The sequence below is a fragment of the Opisthocomus hoazin genome, chromosome 3 (assembly GCF_030867145.1).
Source record: "Opisthocomus hoazin isolate bOpiHoa1 chromosome 3, bOpiHoa1.hap1, whole genome shotgun sequence".
Lineage (NCBI taxonomy): Eukaryota > Metazoa > Chordata > Aves > Opisthocomiformes > Opisthocomidae > Opisthocomus > Opisthocomus hoazin.
The window spans coordinates 55,605,576-55,624,250 of NC_134416.1; the positions used below are offsets into that span (position 1 = coordinate 55,605,576).

At 43.3% G+C, this 18,675-nt stretch overlaps 1 protein-coding gene across 16 annotated transcripts in view; it reads right to left on the minus strand.

Moving 5' to 3' along the window:
- Window positions 1-18,005, minus strand: part of GREB1L (GREB1 like retinoic acid receptor coactivator) — a 149,256-nt gene extending 131,251 nt beyond the window's left edge. For 15 of the 16 annotated variants that reach the window (XM_075416362.1, XM_075416366.1, XM_075416361.1 and 12 more), the window contains exon 1: window positions 17,844-18,005. The gene's annotated coding sequence lies outside the window, so the exon portion shown is untranslated. Of the gene's footprint in view, window positions 1-13,414; window positions 13,500-17,843 lie in introns of those variants that run through there. The other variant, XM_075416354.1, reaches the window with a different exon arrangement.
- Between the last annotated feature and the right edge of the window lie 670 nt (window positions 18,006-18,675).

An 18,675-nucleotide genomic window follows, 5' to 3' on the forward strand; every position in this document is an offset into this window, starting at 1 on the left:
TTTTTAGATACATATAGAAACATACGTAGATGCTGTTCCCCATTCCTGAGTGCAGCCGGGTGTCCAGAAACACGCCCATCTCTACAGTAGTAAGCAGGCCCACAACAGCAATGAGCCAGCAGGTTATAAAGGAGCACATTTTATCCAGCCATATGTAGAAGGAAGGTCATCTCAGGCTTTGGGATATTAGCTTAAGCCTCAGAAGTCCAATTTTCAGAGCAATCAGTCCCTCCTTTTTTTCACTCAGTGGTCTGAGGAAATGAGGAAAAATAGGCACAATCACAAAATTTTTTTTCAGGAGAAAAGGGTTTCAGAGGAAACCACAAACTCTGAGGAAAAAAAAGCTTCCTAAAATATTTCTTCAGCATACAAACCATCTTCATAATCATGTTATTAAAACCAGGTATAAGCTTGCATAAATCACCAGAAATTCTACTTCTTTCCAAGCTTCTGTCTAATCTATCACATGTTGCTTCATACCCTAGGACTGGTTTCACACACAGTTTCTGCCTGGCCTGGCGTTGCCTTGACTGCCACCCTGACCAGGGTCAGCTTGCTTGCCACTGCTTGGCCAGCCATTGGAAAGGTTCCTCTAGCAAGGGAGAAGGTAGATTGTCTCCCAGAAGTACATACACCTGCAATTACTCTACTGTGAAGAAGCAGAAAAGCAACTGAAGTTAACTTCAATCAGTTGATCTCATCTAACCCCCCGTGAAGCTTCTTCATGGATCTCACTCCCTCAATGTAAAAGATGAAAAAGTGACTAAGGCAGCAGTTACAAGCAGTCCCAGAAATTTCAATCTCTTATGGACACTGCTGACAACTACTAAATAGTCCCACCACACAGAGCAGTTACCCAAGAAGCATGTTAGATGACCAGAAGACTACAGGGCAGAATTGATCATGACAACTGTTCTCCTGCAGCATACTTCCAACCTTAATGATTCTATGAAAAAGATCTCTAAGGCCAAGTCCAACCATCACTGCAACATCACCATGCCTGCTAAACCATGTCCTGAAGTGCCATATGTACATGTTTTTTGAACACCTCCAGGGATGGCGACTCCACCACTTCCCTGGGCAGCCTGAAACTTTTACAGAGTTAAAAAACAAAGCTGCCAGAAGTGGTCCGAGTGGAGCAGCTCAGGCAGTAGTCAAGCCAACATAAAGCAAAGACTGGCGGATAAGCACAGTCCAGCAGGCCCAAGCCCAGGACCTCTTCTAAAGACAAGCGTTTACCTGGGGAATAGCTTCTAACACAGAAGAGGGCTGTGATGGACTTTGAAGTGGTTGGCCACATATCTTAATTGAGGACATGTGGCTTTTCTTTCCAAAGTTAAGCTTCAGCAGAAAGCCACTTGTTGGCAACAAAAGGCTCCCTAAAAACCTTTGTTTTGTTGCTTCCCCTTTTGAAAGCCTATCAGTAGTACTGATGGCCATACCTTCTAGGAGAAGGGAACCTTGACACTTTCACCTTTGATGCACGTGGTTTTGGAGCTGGGGAGGAAAGGATAGCACAGTTCTTCTCACAGCAGCAAGTGACTGCTACAGTGTCCAAACTCTCTCCTGCAAACCACAAACAGGCCTTTTTAGCCACAAGAGAGGAAGATTTCTCAAACTCGTATTAAGGACAGCACCGCTGTCAACTCTGTAAATGGAGGCTGAGTCAGAGCTGCAACAGGAGCATGGTAACAAGGACATATGTGAGGACTGCACACAAACTAACCCAGTGCGGAAAAGCAGGTGATCATGACCCCACCTCCATGCTCCCCCTCCCAAAAGAAAACCCCGGCAGAACACGGACAGTGAATAGCATTGCTCAGACTCTGTTTTACTGTGTTCAGGAGAAGACAAAAAATCTACGTAAATAACTATCTTTGCAACAGCAACACGAGAAGGAGAATGGAAGCAGATCCCAGCCTTCTACCTACTCCCCTTTCTAGAGTTACTGCCCTCTTGTATGTAATGTAAGCCACAGGTGCTGTGCCTTCTGACTGACAGATCTGTAGCTGCTTTTATCTGGGAACAAAGGACACATCAGATCTGTTCTAATGGGAGAAGCGCAGTATGACCCGATCTGAGAAAGCACAAAGAGAAGCGCAGGCCCGTATTCTAACTGCTCTGTCATCTGCACAGGCCATGGACTCAACCGCTCACACCAGATGCTGGGAGAACTGGACTTTTTGTCAGTTCCCTACAATTTGAGCTATACAGCTTAGTAATGCTCTTTTACGGGAGCAGCAAAAGTCTGGACCAGAACAACCGCTCATCAGTTTATCTATGCCAGACACAAAACCGTGTTCCAAATATCTAGAACAGGGGTTTCAAGCCTGAAGTAAAATTCCCAAGTTATACGGTGCTTTTCCTCACAGAAATTCAGTTCTGCAGGAAGAAAACAATTGAATCCGTTCTCAAACCAGTTCAGAACAGTTCCTTCAATGCCAAGCTTAAACTCCCTGGCATCCAAACGTCAACCTAGTTGGCACTAGTTTTACAGATATTCTTTTGATCTCAGTGTAATTTCAAGACAGACTGAAAATACCTGAAAAGCATGTCAGTGGTACCTATCACTTTCTACAAAAAGAAGGGCAAAAAGCAGCACATATGCATGTTCAATTAATGTTACAGAAGTTATGTCTGTACACCCATGCAGTTTACAAAATCTGCAAACTAATCCCAAAGTAGCATTTCTCTACCTAATAGATGGATGTTTCAAACACCCCATAGTATATTTGGTATTAACATTTTTGTGGGGGAAGAAAAAAAAAAAAGTTCTACTTAGTACTGATCACTTCCACCCCCACATGTTCCACTGCATCAGCCAAGGTCAGTGTCTCAGTGGTAAACTGGATCAAGGAATTGATTCACCTAATAAGTAATCTAGAAAAATAAGATATTTTTCAAGTGGATCAGTTCCTCTGCCAGATCCCAGCGTATGCCAGACAAACAGCAGCAAAACAGGAGTGAGGAAATGAGCAACCAACAAGCAGGACGCAAGGGCTAATCGACAAGCAAACCACAGTGCTGTCACACAGGCTCATTCACATGGTTTGATATCAACCTTCCTTATTAAGCCAAATCACAGATCTTTAATTACCATACGCCACTTTAAAAAGAAAGAAACTAAGGAAATCTCATAAGTATGCCTGACCCAACATCCACTATATCAATGTTCAGTAGGCACCTTGGCACCAGGTTCAAAAGAGCTGAATCCGACATACATCCAGGACTCTGCAGACTACATCTCTTCTACCTGCAGAAAGCAACCTAGAAAGCATGTGGGAAAAACAGAAGAGAAAGGGAAATGAACTTTTCTAACACCTCCCACTCTGCGAAGTGACTTCTGGGAATTACCTCCAAATTTCATCTGCTGAGTCATAAGTAGGTTAAACTCAAATAAGCAAAGATCTGTAAGATGCCAAGGCATTTGTACTGAAGCTCTTTCCTTCTTGCTCTCCTCTGTAGCGCAGCATCATGGAAACGCTCCAGGAAAGAGTTTCACTAACAATGAAACAACAGTGACTATCATTGTCCTACTGAATTGAGGGACTTCACTCTTTTTGTAGATATTACCTGTCTCCTCTGGACACACATGCCTTACCTTTTCTTCAGTAGATACCTGCAACTATGAATCTCTTCCCCGAATGCTGACATTCAGGGCAGAGAAGGAAATAGGACTGGAATGCTTAACAAATAATGGCAGCTACAGAGGACACGCACATCTTTGCATGTGCATGCACTTTGTATCCTGCATACATAAAACTAAAGGAAAAATACAGGCTTCTGCAATAGAAATAAAGCAGCTGACTTAAAAATAATCTAATCAGTGTTCAAAATCTATCCAGCACCCTACTACTAAGCAAACATCAGGAGGTACTCCAACAGAGAATGATTTTCTGACAATTAAGCAAGAACAATAGCAAATATTGCATTTGCAATTAAGAATCTGGGTTTTGTTTTCACAGAAAACAGTGAGGATTTCTTCAATAGTGACTTCAATTAACTTCTGCTCCCCCCACCACCAAAAGGCTTAATGTGTCCAAAACCATGGCTGCTTTTTCCCAACAATTTCAGAGTAAACAAAGGGCATTATTACATCCTCTTTAAAAAAATGCTTCAATTACACTCGTCTACTGTACTGATGGGCACTCTCCGAGAGGAAGAAACAACCCCAAAACAAAACCACAACACAGATAAGTAAACCCCAGCAAAACCAGTTAATGACCTCAAAGGAACCAAAACCCCTTAAACATTTAAAAAAAAACAATAAAAAAAAATTAATAGGTCTGTTTTGTGTTTGCCACAAGCCAATCTGCTGATTCAGGGCAACGTCACCAACAGTATTCTTATCTGTAAAGGGTAACAATCAATTGTTTGACAGAAACAAAGGAGAGCTCAACAGGAAATCAACTAGCTCGGGACAGATGGTCACTGAATCAAGTTTCACCCCTCCCCTCTCCAAAAATAGGCTTAAGAGGCATTTTCTGTTACCAAGCAACAGCCCAAAGGAAGGCATAAATCTTTTCCTACGTGTTACTCCCCTCCTCCCCAACACACATCCATTTCAAGCTACTAGGGCGGTATGTTTGTGGGTTTGTTTATTTTTTAACTAACAGGTATGAGGGTTTATTCTGTTCAATGACAACAAATTTCCGCATGCCCACTAGCCACTTTTTTTTAGGCAAGAAGGCAGCTAAATAACCATGCCGTGAGAACTACCATGAAGGTGGGTTACAAGCAGGGGTCCCATGCTTAGCCCTCCGTGTTTGGCCAAGGGTCACTGGAGACCTGAGAAATTACTCCCCCGAGGAAGACAACTCCCGGCAATCGTTTTATATAAAACCGACACGACCCTGACCACACCCTGACAGGAGAGGTGACCATTTTTCAAAAGTCATCATAAAACCCTGTACCTGCTTCAACCCATAAAATTTAATCCCCCAAAAGCACCACAGTATCTTTAATGTAATGTACAGACCAGCAGACTTGCAAATCAGTTGAATATTCAGACAATTAATTCTCTAGTACATCAACCACCCTAAGTGAGAATCAGCTACTCGGGGTATGGGATGAGTAGGAAAAGACAATCAACATTTACTGTTCTGTGGGGCCAGGGGAGGAAAGAGGTGGAGGGGAGAAAGAGACCCAGTGTGGCTCTTTGTGGAGAGGCGGGAGGAGGGGAGCAGAGAGCCGGGGGGGTAGAGGACAGCGGCTCTGAAATTCAGATTAGCATCCAGAGAACAAACCGGTTTTTTGACCCTCTATCATACAAACTGGTAACAGGCTGGCAGGCCCCCAAAAGAGATGTAGTTAAATTTAGCCATATAAAGAGTAATCTGCAATAAAATAAAAAAAAAAGTTTACAATTATGACCCTCACAAAAATTAAATGGGGAAGAAAAAGTCTCACTTCGGCAACAAATTGGGTAATCATCCTTTAAAAGTGCGGAACCAGGATTACCACTGACACATACTTAGACTACTAAAACATATGGCCAATTAAAAAAAAAGAGAGAGGGGGTATGGGGGGAGGGGGGAAGGTTGTGACAGCATGTGGCCTGCAAATGCTTTATTTACTCCCTCCTCAGCTACAGCTTGTTTTTTAGCCAGCTGAAGACATTCTGCGAGACACAGCCTAGCCTGTATTCACTGGGTATTTCATATACTCCTTTAATACCAATGCAGATATCGGCTAGCACCTCTACAGTGGGTAAACAGAGCCCCGGCTGTGGGCTGCTCTGCAGATGAAGGGCCTTGGACTTTCGAATCCATTTCACCACAAAGCCATCTCGGCAGAGACGCTGCCCCGGCTCTCTGCACACGGCAACCAGAGACCTCAAGGGGAAACCAGAGACTTAATTAAACTTAATTGAAATTAAACAGAAGGTTTGAACACAAAAGCCAAATTAATAACTGTATGTATGCCAAGAACACAATTTAGTCTACTATGTCTAAAGCTTACTGACAGAAGCACGAAGCTCAGCAGCCTGAGGTCCTGACTGGAGGCTCGAACTAAGGACCTTCCAGGCTCAGCCACAGAAGACGGTAACGGCTAACCATTACTGTATTATAGTGCTTAAAAACCTCCCAGGACGACCACCACCCTTGTTTTAGAGATTGGGAAACTGAGGCATGGAGAAGCCATGTGTCTTCTCTCAGTGACAGAATTCGGAAGTAAAACCAGATCTGCTGACCCAATTTCACACTGTAATATCACCCTGTGCATTCAAATGAAAGCAAGTCATTATTTATGTAAATTCATGGCCAACATCAACATTTTTACAGCTGTTTTTCGTTGCCTCTTCACAGCTTAGTGAGAGCCCTGTCGCTGCAATCCACTTCTTCACTGAAACTAGTCTCTCTGATCAGGCAGGCAATGATGGCTATCCCAGAGCTATTCAAGAAAGGACACGCCTGTTTTTCTAATACATTCAGAATTTGGCTAAATAAGACATGAAAAAGCTACAATTTTTCTCTAATCCCTGTTAGTAAAATGGCGATAGCATATTAAATTAATTATGGACAGCGACAGCTTTGTTTCTTCTGAACATCAGCGGAAATGGTGTGAAATATACCGCAGCAACAGAAGCCCCATACTCTTGATGTGCTAGTACATAATCCATCATATTGGAAAAAAAGCCTACATTGCAGTTTTGCATACGCATTTTTCCTAGTTCTAGAAGAGGCTTTTTCTTTTGCATTCACAAATATATGTCCTTTACACTGCTCTGCCATGATAAGAGAGAGAACCACATAAGAGGGGAAAGAAAGCTTGTTCCCTTTTCCCCCCCGGAAGTATGCCATCGTGCTTTTTTTCTGACCAAAGAAACTTCCGAATTCCTTAGCCAATCTGGAATCTCCAGACACACTTCATGCTTTTTGGTCAAAAAGTAAAAGGACACAAACTTGCATCAAATCTCCCTCAATAATTCTATGATTCTATGAAGTGAGGTCTGAGAAGCCTGCCTTCCAGTAGCTTTTTCTTTAAAAAAAAAAATCACAACAGATTTTCCTCAGATTCTCTAGCTCTCAAACTGCTAGTTTAGAACTCTAGGTCTTCTAACTCAAATTTGGTATAATAGATTAACTTGATTCTACCTTGAACTAAGGCATTCTCCAGCAAAATAATGCATGTATCTGTAAATGAGCCAAACAAATCCCCATCTTTTTTGCCATGGAACTTCATAGCAATTGGCTGTGTTCAGAACACAAGAACGTTCCTCAGTTACCTCTGACCTGCTCTGGTCAGATGTGCTAAGCTTACACTAAAGTTACAAAAACCTGTTTTCTCAATAGCAAGGAATTCAGTAGTAGCAGAAGTGGAACCCAAAGATCAATTGAATACAAAAATCTTATTAAAATCATAATAATGCTTACCTCCATTAAAGGATGGGAAGAGGAACAGAATGGTAAAGGACAGTGATCATCATTTAAAAGCTCTGTTAAGTAGAAATAAGTCTAGCTGTAGAAGCAGAAGGAATTACAAAACATCAGGGATAGACAAGCCAGTAATGGCTGCAGATAGATCATTGCAAACCTCATTCTCCAAAACAAAGAAAACCCACAATCTGAATATTATCCTTCATATGGTGGCATTGCACTAAACCGTTTCCTCACCAGTTTGACATGAGCCCATTCAAAAGAGGTCCTTTCTCTCAAACTATTTTCTCCTTATGTATTCATAGTTTGGGGTTATTTTTCCTGGCACACATAATGACATATGGACACAAGAAGATTCACCAGTGTATTCTCTTATCTCTGCACACTGGCTGAAACATAGTTTATGTGATTTATTCCAGAGCAGAAAGGCACTGTGACAACACACAGAATAGACCTCATTTTCAACAAGCATTTTTTGATGAGAAATTTATCAGTCCCTCTCAGCATGAACTGCACTTTGGAACAGGGAGGACAGAATTGTCTTAATGAATTCATCCTGACACCAGCCTCCTTCCAGGTATTGGCCTCGAATGCACTTGTTTTCTGTCCTTTAGGCAAAGGATTAGTTATGAATCATAAAATAGTTCTGCTCGCTGGCCCTTGTTAACTTGCCAGTCAGCTTCTTCCTAAAATTGAGTTTCTCAAGGAACATCCAATCTCTAGTTGCAAATTCTAGTTCTTCTTTCCCCCTTGCTGTGTTTTTAATAAGACCTCAACTTCCCACGGTTTATTCAGATAATCATCTGGAGCAGGAAAAGGTATGTTGTCATCCAGCCTCCATTCCTCTTTTTGTAATTGGAAATAAAAAGCACAATCCCCTCCTTTCCAGTTGGCTGTTTTTCCCCTACATATGGAGTACGTTCAGCTAGAATATGGCAGCTAGAGGGAAACTGCAATCAACATGCCGAATCATCACATAAGAATGATTATGTTCAGAAAAATTAAACATATGGACACACACACACAACTCAGTCATCTGAAAGATGCATAAGGGCGTGTAATTGAGAACGGCAGTTCACAAACCTCACCTATTAAGAAAATAATAAGCAGAAATGATTGATTGAAATAACAAACAAATATCTCCTTTTTATGCACGTTTTCTTTTAGTCCTGAAAAGGTTTAAAATCAATAGTACCGGGCTTATTCTAAGTTTCCTTAGAGTAAAATGTTTGACTATGAACATTAATCTAGAAAGACTGATTTTAGACAATGCATCAAAGTCAATCCATCAGGTATCACTATTACCCTTTGATGCTCAATCTTCCATTCCAGACAGGGCAAACAACCTCTTACGGAGTCACTCAAGCTTTGCAGCCTTCCTATTAACACATGCCCAGTGATGCCTCAATCACCAAACCATTTCTGGGTTGCCATCCAGTAACGTGACAAGACCTGCAGACAGCTGCCAGTAACAGAATTCACTGTGTCTCCCCACTGATGTGTGCGACTGGATATGCAATCAGCACATGTTTCTGATGACATACAGAAAGCACATCTAGCACACAGCAGAAAAATGGCCAAAAATGAGACAGCGGAAAGCAGGTTACCAAAACAGTTCATGCTGCCAGTAGCCTATTCCTTAAGTATGTTTGCAAAGCCCTTGCGCCAGCTGAATTGTTTCAGGAAGCCGTATCTTACCAATAGGTAATACTAGCTAGTTTTATGGGTTTTGTACTATCCCACTTTACAACAAACAACAGAATCACAGAATAATTTGGGTTGGGAAGCATCTCTAATGGTCGACCAGTCCAATCTCACACTCAAGGCAGGGCCACACTGGAAATCCTGTGTAAATAAAACACTGTTCTGATGTATTTTGGTTCGTGGATGATCTACATCAATAGTTTCGACTTGTTAACCTGTCAAATTTAAATGTGAGGTTCTCAGTAATTCTCAGCTAGACTACAGCGAAACAAGAACTGAAGGCCTGCTGCTTAAAAAGTTCCAGGCACAAAATACAGTTTTTCTCAAAGAAAATTAAATATTTTATTGATGCAAATATTTTATCTGTTTCCCAACATGAAGTTTTTGCGATTTGGACAAACTACTAAAGAACCACAAAGCAAAGATCCAGTCATGTGTCAAGGTTATACATTGAGGTTCATGCTGTACTTGTCTATATAGTGAACCAGAACAGAGAAAACAAGCTTAAGATACCACTATCATCAGACATCAGAAGTATCAAAACTATGCAGCATCTGTTGCATTCCTCTCTCTTTCAGCCCTAAGACCCTGAACTGCATGTTACTGAATTCAAAGTTGAGCCCTTTTTCACAGGACAATTCAATTAAAAAGCATCTGGAAGAATACTGTCTTTTATTGAAAGCAAGTCCCAGATCCAATTCTCATTTATTACACTGCTGGGACAACATCCTTTAAACATGGTGATCAAAAGCAAACATTTTTTTTGCCCCCCTTTAAACAGACATCAAAGCAACAATGTTAGGATGAATTTTCAACTGTTCGGAACATAACCTATAGCTTATATAGATTTGCCTTTTTTCAGCAGGAGGAACTCTGGCAACACACTAATGCAACTTTACAAGTTCAACTCAGCAGTTCATCTGTCTGGCCTTAGCACATAATCAGAAATGGATTTACTACAGAGACAGCAAATGGAACTGAAAACCTACACTGCACTGTGTAGGGGAGTGCTTAACCCCTACCGCAAGCACAGCCTCCCTCTTTCTACACCAAATCCACATCACAACTGGAATCACCCCAAAGCCAAGCTTGACAAAGCCAGCTAGCTGTGCTGCAGAGCAAAATTGAGCATCCATCTGCACAGCCACCAGGCACAAGGCATCTCTCAATAGAACAACCACGCTGGACAGTCAGCAAGCAAACACTGTTCATTATGATAGCTGAGAGCAGCCAGAAGAATGCTTTGCTTTTTTTTTATCCCCCCCTCTCTCTCAGGCTTTTCTGCCACAGGGTCACATCTGCTGTTCAAAATTAAAGTGATTTTTCTGGTGGTGGCTTTTGTTTAAGAGCTTCTGAGGCATACTGTTTCGAGTAACATTACTAGTGGCACTTCTACTACACACTAAGAATTCCCGGTCTAGTCATACACATATATAAAAGGCAAACTGTGAACCCAGTGTTAGGGTTCAGACTAGTATAAACAATCTCAGCCAAACAATCATTAAATAAAAAGAATCATAGGCCCCATTAAGTCATTGGACCTTTATGATATCAGACCACAGCATTTCTAATTCATGACCTCTTCACTTTCCTATACATACATGCACACACATACCCGCTATTCTCCCTAGTTTGTCAAGTCTACAGCTTAGAGGACTTCTGGAAGAGACAATTGTCTATGCATTTTCCATGCAGCACCCAAAATACTCTCAGGCACGTAGTGAGTGAGAAGGGTATTACTTAGTTAATGCTATAAAGCAAAAAAATATGTATGTTTAGATGTCCTGCTGTTTCACAAGAAAGATTCCATAGCTTTTGACACAAAAGCTTGTGACAGCTATTGTTTTAATTTGATGCCCTTGAAATCCAGCTTGTCTCCCACATCTGCTAAAATCATGACTGTGGACTTGGAGGAGGAACGTGAAATAACAATCTGACAGGCAAGTGATCTTCCCCCTCCTTGCGAGATGTAGAAACCGAGAGCTGACTCTCCTAATCAAAAAAATACAAATTTAGCAAGTGCTAAACTTCAAAATTTGCTGAAACTGCTGTAATCAGGACTTCCAGGATATGCATATTTTTCACTCTGAACTTCTGCTTTTAAACACCCCGTTGGTAGTTCTGTGCGCCTCTATCTGAGGCACTGAAGTCTTCTTGGACAGCTTTGCCCTTTCCCTCCATTACCCTTCGGTTCTCTTCAAAAACCTCTGTGAGCTGGTAGTGACCACTTGCCTAATCCACCTAATTTCTTATTTTTCTCACGGCCAGAATTTTCCCTCTAAGAGATTAAGATCAGACAGAACAGCAACAATGTCTTAACATTTCATCTATACAAATAAAACTTTCAAAAGCATTTTTTACAAGACTAGGAAATCACCATGTTCCTAAATGTCACATACAACATGATTGGCAGGAAGCTGTTTCCCTTTTCTTGATGCAGTGAAGGGTATTGTAGCTGTAAAAATCAAGACCTAATTCTCAGTCTTCTCAAAGGAATCACCTTGTTGCGCTAAGAATTTGATTCCATGTAAGTTGTTTAAAGAAATTGTAAGATTAAACTTTCCTTACAAAATAGCTGTTCCCAAAGTGGACTGAAAGCGTGAAAGGACAGGAGAATAAAGCCACCTAGGGCTCTAAATGAACACAGAACTTAGAGGGCTTCCTAACAAGCCACAGGGAGATGGTCAGTGAGGCAGGAACAAAAGCAGTAAAAGTAGATGGCGTGATCTCCTGAATGGCAAGACTGAGATGCAATCGTACACTGCGAAACACCACATTACAACCAATACCTTATCTCCAAGGAGACAGTAAGCTGAGAACTAATACCAGCGAAGTACTATACGAGCAGTAGAGGGCCACAAAGCTCAGGACAAGGAATGGAGCGCTTGGATATCTGCAAATCCCAGACTGACAGCCATCAAGATGAGGTTTTGCCACATACTCTTTTCATCCTGACATATCAGTAACACGGGTAGGCAACAGTAATGCTTACAAAACTCTGCTGTGGATGTCCCTACTTCACCAGTGACTCCAGCATAAAGAGGTCATTGCCTAGATCCCTCACAGCATCAGAAGCAGATGAATTCAGTTACTGGGAACTGCTCTTCCTTACCACTACAACAGCTCTCTGAAGTGGGTACGATGGAAGAAGCTCCAAAGAGCTTGGATCCCACTAGTCGTGGATGCTGTGCCACATTTCAGTTTTTAAAAAGTAGTAATTTCCTCTTTACTAAGAAGACGGTGGAGGATCAGGCACACAGCAGTTTTCAAACACTCTGCTAACTACTCTCAAGACTGATAACACAACAAGGAAGGGACCATACAACTCAGAGTATACATAGTCTCACTGACAATTGGCATTATAATTGCATGTGAACTATCTCTACCTTCTAAAAAATGTCTGGAATTAACAGAAAAAAAATCCCACCAAATTAAAAGCATAATTTAACTATCAAACTGCCAGAAAATGTCTCCTTAGGTTTCCTTATGTCTAGAGACCCGAGAGTCTACAAGAAAGCAAGTTTTGAAGTTGGAGGTCACGTCATAAAAGGAAGGGGGGGGAGCCTAATACCTCTCAAATATGTAGAACTTTAGAGGTAAAACGTTTCATATGCACACTAATACTCCTTTATCAAGCCAAATTTAAATGCTTTAGGGTTCTAGAGGAAAAGAGCAGCCTAAACTGTCTTCCAAAGCAGGCTGGTGATTTCTCTGACATTTTGGTGGCGTACGCTCCACTGAACAGAGGAATCAGTGCTGCGGAGGGAGATACAGCAGAATTCAGTGCAAAAAGACAGAGGTACTAGCAAAATGTTCTATTGCATTTGCCATCCTAAGTGCATCAGTTCAAAATAGTCAGCCATCTAACTAACCTTAACGACGTCATACTGTACGTTCAGGGAAGTCCTATTACTTTTGGCAAGATGCACAGATGAGTCAAAAAAAAAAAAGAACAGTATTAATAGAGTGCATTTCAGACCATGGTTACGTTCAGCAACTAACTTCTTCATCTGCCTCAAAGTGCTCTGCTCAAACCATGCCAATGGTCTTGAAAAGAGAGAGCTAATTACAGACTATGATGGAGACAGAAGTGAGAGAACAAGAGCATTTTATAAAACTAGTCACTCCAGGGTTGTTCATGGAACCACTATGACAGATGTCTGGTAATCTCTTAAGTAACAGTATCTGAAGTCTGCCCACACTGTTTTGCTGTTCATAGCTCCATCCGTTTGAAAAACTACCTCAAAATAACCTCTCTAAAAGCTTACGTGGGGAATATTAATTGAAGGTTTCTATCAGATTTTGTCATACTGACTCAGGCTGCTCCCTACCATCTTAGTCTTCTGGTGATTTCACATCACGACACACAGTTCTTCACATCTGTTATATTTCATGAACATTTTATTAGTTACTGTAGTATAACTGCAATTTAAAAAAAAATCAACATTAAATACAAATTAACATAAAGCATTTGACAATACATGCTGTAAGATCTTCTTATCAGGTATACGGGGTTTTTTTATTAAACCTCTGAAGTGCCACGGAACTTAAAACGCTAACTGTATGAGAACTATGTTAAATCCACTTCAATTAAAGTAGTCATTTACACAGTTCTCTATGGCCTCTCACATCCCAAAAGAATTTCACAGAAGCTGTGACAGTACTGTGTGACAGAATAATACAACAGAAATCACCTGATGTGGCTTCAGGAGTCACCCAAAACAAAAGTAATTACATTTCAGCATCATTTCTATAAAGAACTCCATACTTCTACTTGATACTTTCAAGACAACCACAGCAGCGTACAAAATTTGGCTGTTCCCATTGTGAATAAACACCTTCCCAAATGTCTGTCATCCACAAGTTCCTCCAACAGATATTCTGCAGTTTTTCTTCTGGATTATAAAAATATAAATTATTCTATTACAATATTAAGAGCCTAATGCTACTGGATAGTTCACCACTATAACACCTTCACAGCATGGCTCCTTATTTTTGGGTCATCTTCACTACCTACCTGCAAGTTCGAATCCATTATCAGGGGCCATACTAGCCATGCTCAAAGTTGCAAATGACCCTCTGTAATGACTCACTGAAAATCCATTTACTAGTTATCTCCTTATTATATGAGGATATTTTCAGAGTTCTTAGAGACCAGATGCGTTTGAGATATGCAAGACATAAAATTGGCCCATGAATATCTCCAGATAGAATACATCATAAACCAAAATTATCAGGTTTGGAATTTTTAAAAAATCAAACTGAAACTATGGTAGGCAAAAGTGTTTTGAACAAGTATTCTTACAAGCAACACTTTTCACAACACTTTAAGGAATGTCATGACAAGACAGGATTTGAGGAAAGTCAATCATTCTTGGAGAAAATGACCCGTCAATTGTAAAAATTTAGTGTTGTTTTACAACTGCCACTGTAATCTGTTTCAGAATATTAGAGATATCTTAATCACTATATCTAATGAACTCTAGTTCGCAAGACTAATTTTCTGAAAGACATCATTGTCAAAATGTCAAGGCTTATTACTCCTTCATTTGTCAGTCTTCTCAACAGTCCTCCTTTTCATGATTCCATTTTAGAAGCAAAGGAAAATGCATCTTCTGCATTATGTGGGAGGAATGATTGAGCAAGAATAGGCAAAACACATATGCCTCAAAGAGGCTATCTATATGAGGTATAAAACCAAAAATCTGAAATGCTTTTTATCTTAAAGATTTCACAATCCTTTTTGCAAGAGTGAAGATGTGATGCCTTAATATCATGTCCAAGCTCCAGGTTTTGTTAATTACATCCTACCTACCTAAATGCCCCCTGTAGTCTCAATTAGACATGGTATTCTTCTTCACTTCCCCTCTTGATTATTGTGCACTGTTGCTAAGCGCTAGTTAACAGTTGCCACATTCACCCAAAGTTGGCTGCACTTCAGTGGTCATTCAAAGAATTAAATACAAAACATATGGTACAGAACAGTACAAAGCATAAAAGCACTTTTAAAAACCACTCTAAAATGCTTAATATGAAAGACACTACAAAAGGTTACAGCACTGAAAGTAAAATCCTTACAGTTCTGTGCCCACTTGAAACTTCCTAGAAACACTGAAAATTAGAGAGAAATGCATTCAGTCCTTTTTTTTTTTAATACTATCACTAATAAGATTTCCTAGAGAAGATTTTTGATATTATACTGAGTCTAGTTTTACACTGAATGAACAGCCCAGCATTCATAATATGACAGGCTTCACAGCACGGAGATTTTCCCAGGTTTCCCTTAAAATATAGTTTTGTTCCCTATATCCCATGGAAACTAAACTACACTACCAAGCTTGCTTCTTGCTTGTATCTGCAAAATGCTTTGGACATGACTTGTTGAACCACCAAATATCAATGCCAATAGTAATATGTTTAAGACCTTGAACCATATGTGCTTTTTTGAATTCTAGACAATCTTTTCACACAGTCAGATCACCCCTCCTTTCATCTGTGATGCCCTCGTGAGATCTTAAGAAAATTCACATATTTTAATTATCCCAGTAAAAGCCCAGTAATCAGGTTGCCTGTTACTGCTTATTTCCTTCAGTATTACACCCTGGGCTTAAAAACTGCCTTACCAAAAACATCATCACTATTTCTGACTGTTACGTTATCCACAGCCAAACCCAACTAATAAAAATTTCTGGTATGTACATCTTGGTTTTCATAACTAAATTCTTTTTCTGTTAAACATGTGAGCCAAAAATTTGTTTTGCACAAACACTACCAGTAATAAACAAAAACAAACACTGTATTTGTTATCTGTATTAACAGATCTATAATTAAATCTTCAGGGTTCGGAGCCCAGCCCTTTAAAGAGGTAGGCACACATTGAAAATTATTCATTGACTTTCTGGAGCATTTTGTTGGAAATACTTGAGAATACATGAGAAAAAGTACACATATATTTGAAATCCACAAGTGTTAAAAGAAGGAATAAATAAATATTTCTCAACAGCTCTGAGAATCATCACACAACCTTATTCCTTTGCAAAGAGGTATTACAAAGTTAATCCACCAGCTCTGTAAGTGCTTTTATCCTACTCACAAGCAAACGCTTCAGGATAAGGTTGAATATTTAAAAAAAAAAAAAATTTTAATCCCACTAGTTTATATGTAATCAGTTTTCAATCAATAGAAGACCTATCCTGGTTTTTCTTTAGAGGGCATATCCCTTAACAACAACCAAACTCAAGTGTGCATTACAGTATTTAAAAGTGCAGAAAACTTTAGCCGTCCTCTCAGAAGTCACACGTATATCAGCAAATGAAATATGCACCTACTCACTTCATTCTCAGCTCTAAACAACAGTCATAATTGTAAAAAAAAAAATAATAATAATTGTCCTTCAGTTATTCCTAGTCAGGAAATAAAAGACAATGCCTTCTTCTTCATCAGCCTCTTATTTAAACCTTGTTAAAAGGTCTGTGTAACAATGTATCGATGAAGTACGAAGAATACGAAATACTATTTCACTGACACTTCAAATATCATTCAGGGGAACAGTCGTAAGAGTGACCCATTCAAAGAAAGACAAACGGAATCATGTAAAAAAAGGTCACGTCTTCAGGGTAAAAAAGCGAACACACTCACAAGCAGCAGACACGGGAAATCGTTTTCCACCAGGAAACTTTAAGTCTCCCGCGCTTTAAACCCATCTGACCACTGATAACTCTTCAATTTCAGAGCAGGGATAAATATTTGCGGGCTTGGGGCCTAAACAAACAGGCAACCCTCGGCCCACCCTCTGGGCTGGCCCAAATCCTGTGGTTTAAACAAAGTTTGCAGCTTTCGGAGATCGGCCCGGGAGGGGCCCGGGAAGGGAAGAGCCGAACACCGGCGGCACCCACCGGCTACCCAGAGCGGCCCTCCGCAAGCCCGTCCGCTGCCTCGGGCAGCCGGCCAGCGGCCACTCCGAGCCGGTTCCCCCCCACACCTTTACTTCCCAACAGCAAACAAGTCGTGCCGACCCGCCCGCCGCCACGGTGAAGGGAATCACCGAGGGGCCGCCCGTGACAGAGCGGGCGACGGCAGCCTGCCCTCGGTGCCCGCCAGCGCGACCGCTACCGTCCGCGGGCCTGCCGCGGCCCCAGGACACACCGCCGCCCCTCCGCGACAGCGACAAGCCCCCCGGCCCCGGGCAGGACGCCCGGCGCCCCGTCCTCCCCTCCTCCAAACCAGCCTGCGAAAGCCCAGCAACGCGACCCAAACACCACCCCCCCCCCAGGCCGCCTGCGGCCGGCGCTGCCCCCCTCAGGGGCAGCCTCCCCCGGGCGCGGCGGCCGAGCCCCCTGCCGGCGGCCGCCCGCACGGCAGCGCGGCGCGGGGCAGCCCGCCGCCCGCCCGCCCGTTCTCGGGCAGAGCCACCTGCACCCCCGCGCCCTCCGCCGGCTCCCCAGAGCTCTGCTGCCCGCCGCCCGGCTTTGCTCCGGCGGCCGCCCGGCCACGGCTCTCCCGCCCCCGCCTTGCCCCGTCGGCGCGGGGTGGTTCCTCCTCCGGTCCAAAACGACGGTAACAAAGGGCTGGGAGCCCACCGGCGGGAGGGCACCGGCAGCCCGCCAGTGACACGGGCCGCCGCCCCCGGGGCGACTGACACCGAGCGCGACCCGGCGAGCGGGGCGCCGCCGCCGCCGCCCCGGCCCCGCCACCTTTGTGCCCTCCCCAGAAACCGGCGAGAAGGCGAGGGACGGCCCCGCGCCCCCGCCGCTCCCTTACCTTGCTGGGCAGAGAGAGAAGTTGAAGCGCTCCCCTTCCACCCTCCGTCACGTTTTTGGTTCGTTTTTAATTTATTTTATTATTTTATTTTTATCTCGCCCTCGCACCGAGCGACCGCGCTCGGCAGCCCCGCTCGGTGCCGCCGGCTCCCTCCGGGTCTCGGTCTGTCTCTCCGGCGGGAGGAGGGGAGCGGAGGGGAGGCGAGGGGAGGAGAAGGGGGCGGGCCCGCAGGTGCCGCCCCTCCTGCGCTGACAGCGGGCAGGGAGAGGGGCCGGGGGGCCGCGCTCAGGTGAGGGGGTGCCCGGCGGGCGGCGGGGCCGAGGAACGGCTTCCCCTCCCCGGCCCGGGCCGGGCCCCAGCGCCGTGGGCTCCGGAGGGCGGGCGGCCGCGTCGCGCCGGTGGCTGAGGTGGGGGGTCGGGAGCGGGAGCTGCGGTGGAGGGGGCAGGCGGGGGGCAGTGAGGCCTGGGACATGGCGGCCGAGGCTCGGTGAGAAGAGAGCTGGGGTGCTCTCTCAGGAGGTCCCGCATGGAAGGGAGCCAAGGACGGAGCTGAGAAGCGTCAAAACCCTGTCAGAAATCCAGCCTGTGTCGGTGGCCGGGGGTGGCAGAAGATGGCACTCGGAGCGTCTGCCCTCTGCACTGCCCTGTGAGAGTTTAAGGCTGGAGGGGCCACCTCGTGTTTTGGTTTGGGTTTAGTTAGCAACGGAGCTAGTCCGAGAGCGGCGAAGTGGGAGCTGGAGGGGCTTAGCGTGCTAGGAGGACGCTGGAGATGGACTAGAGAAGGGCACTGCGTGCATACGCGTGTCGGATATTAAACTGAACAGGGATCAAG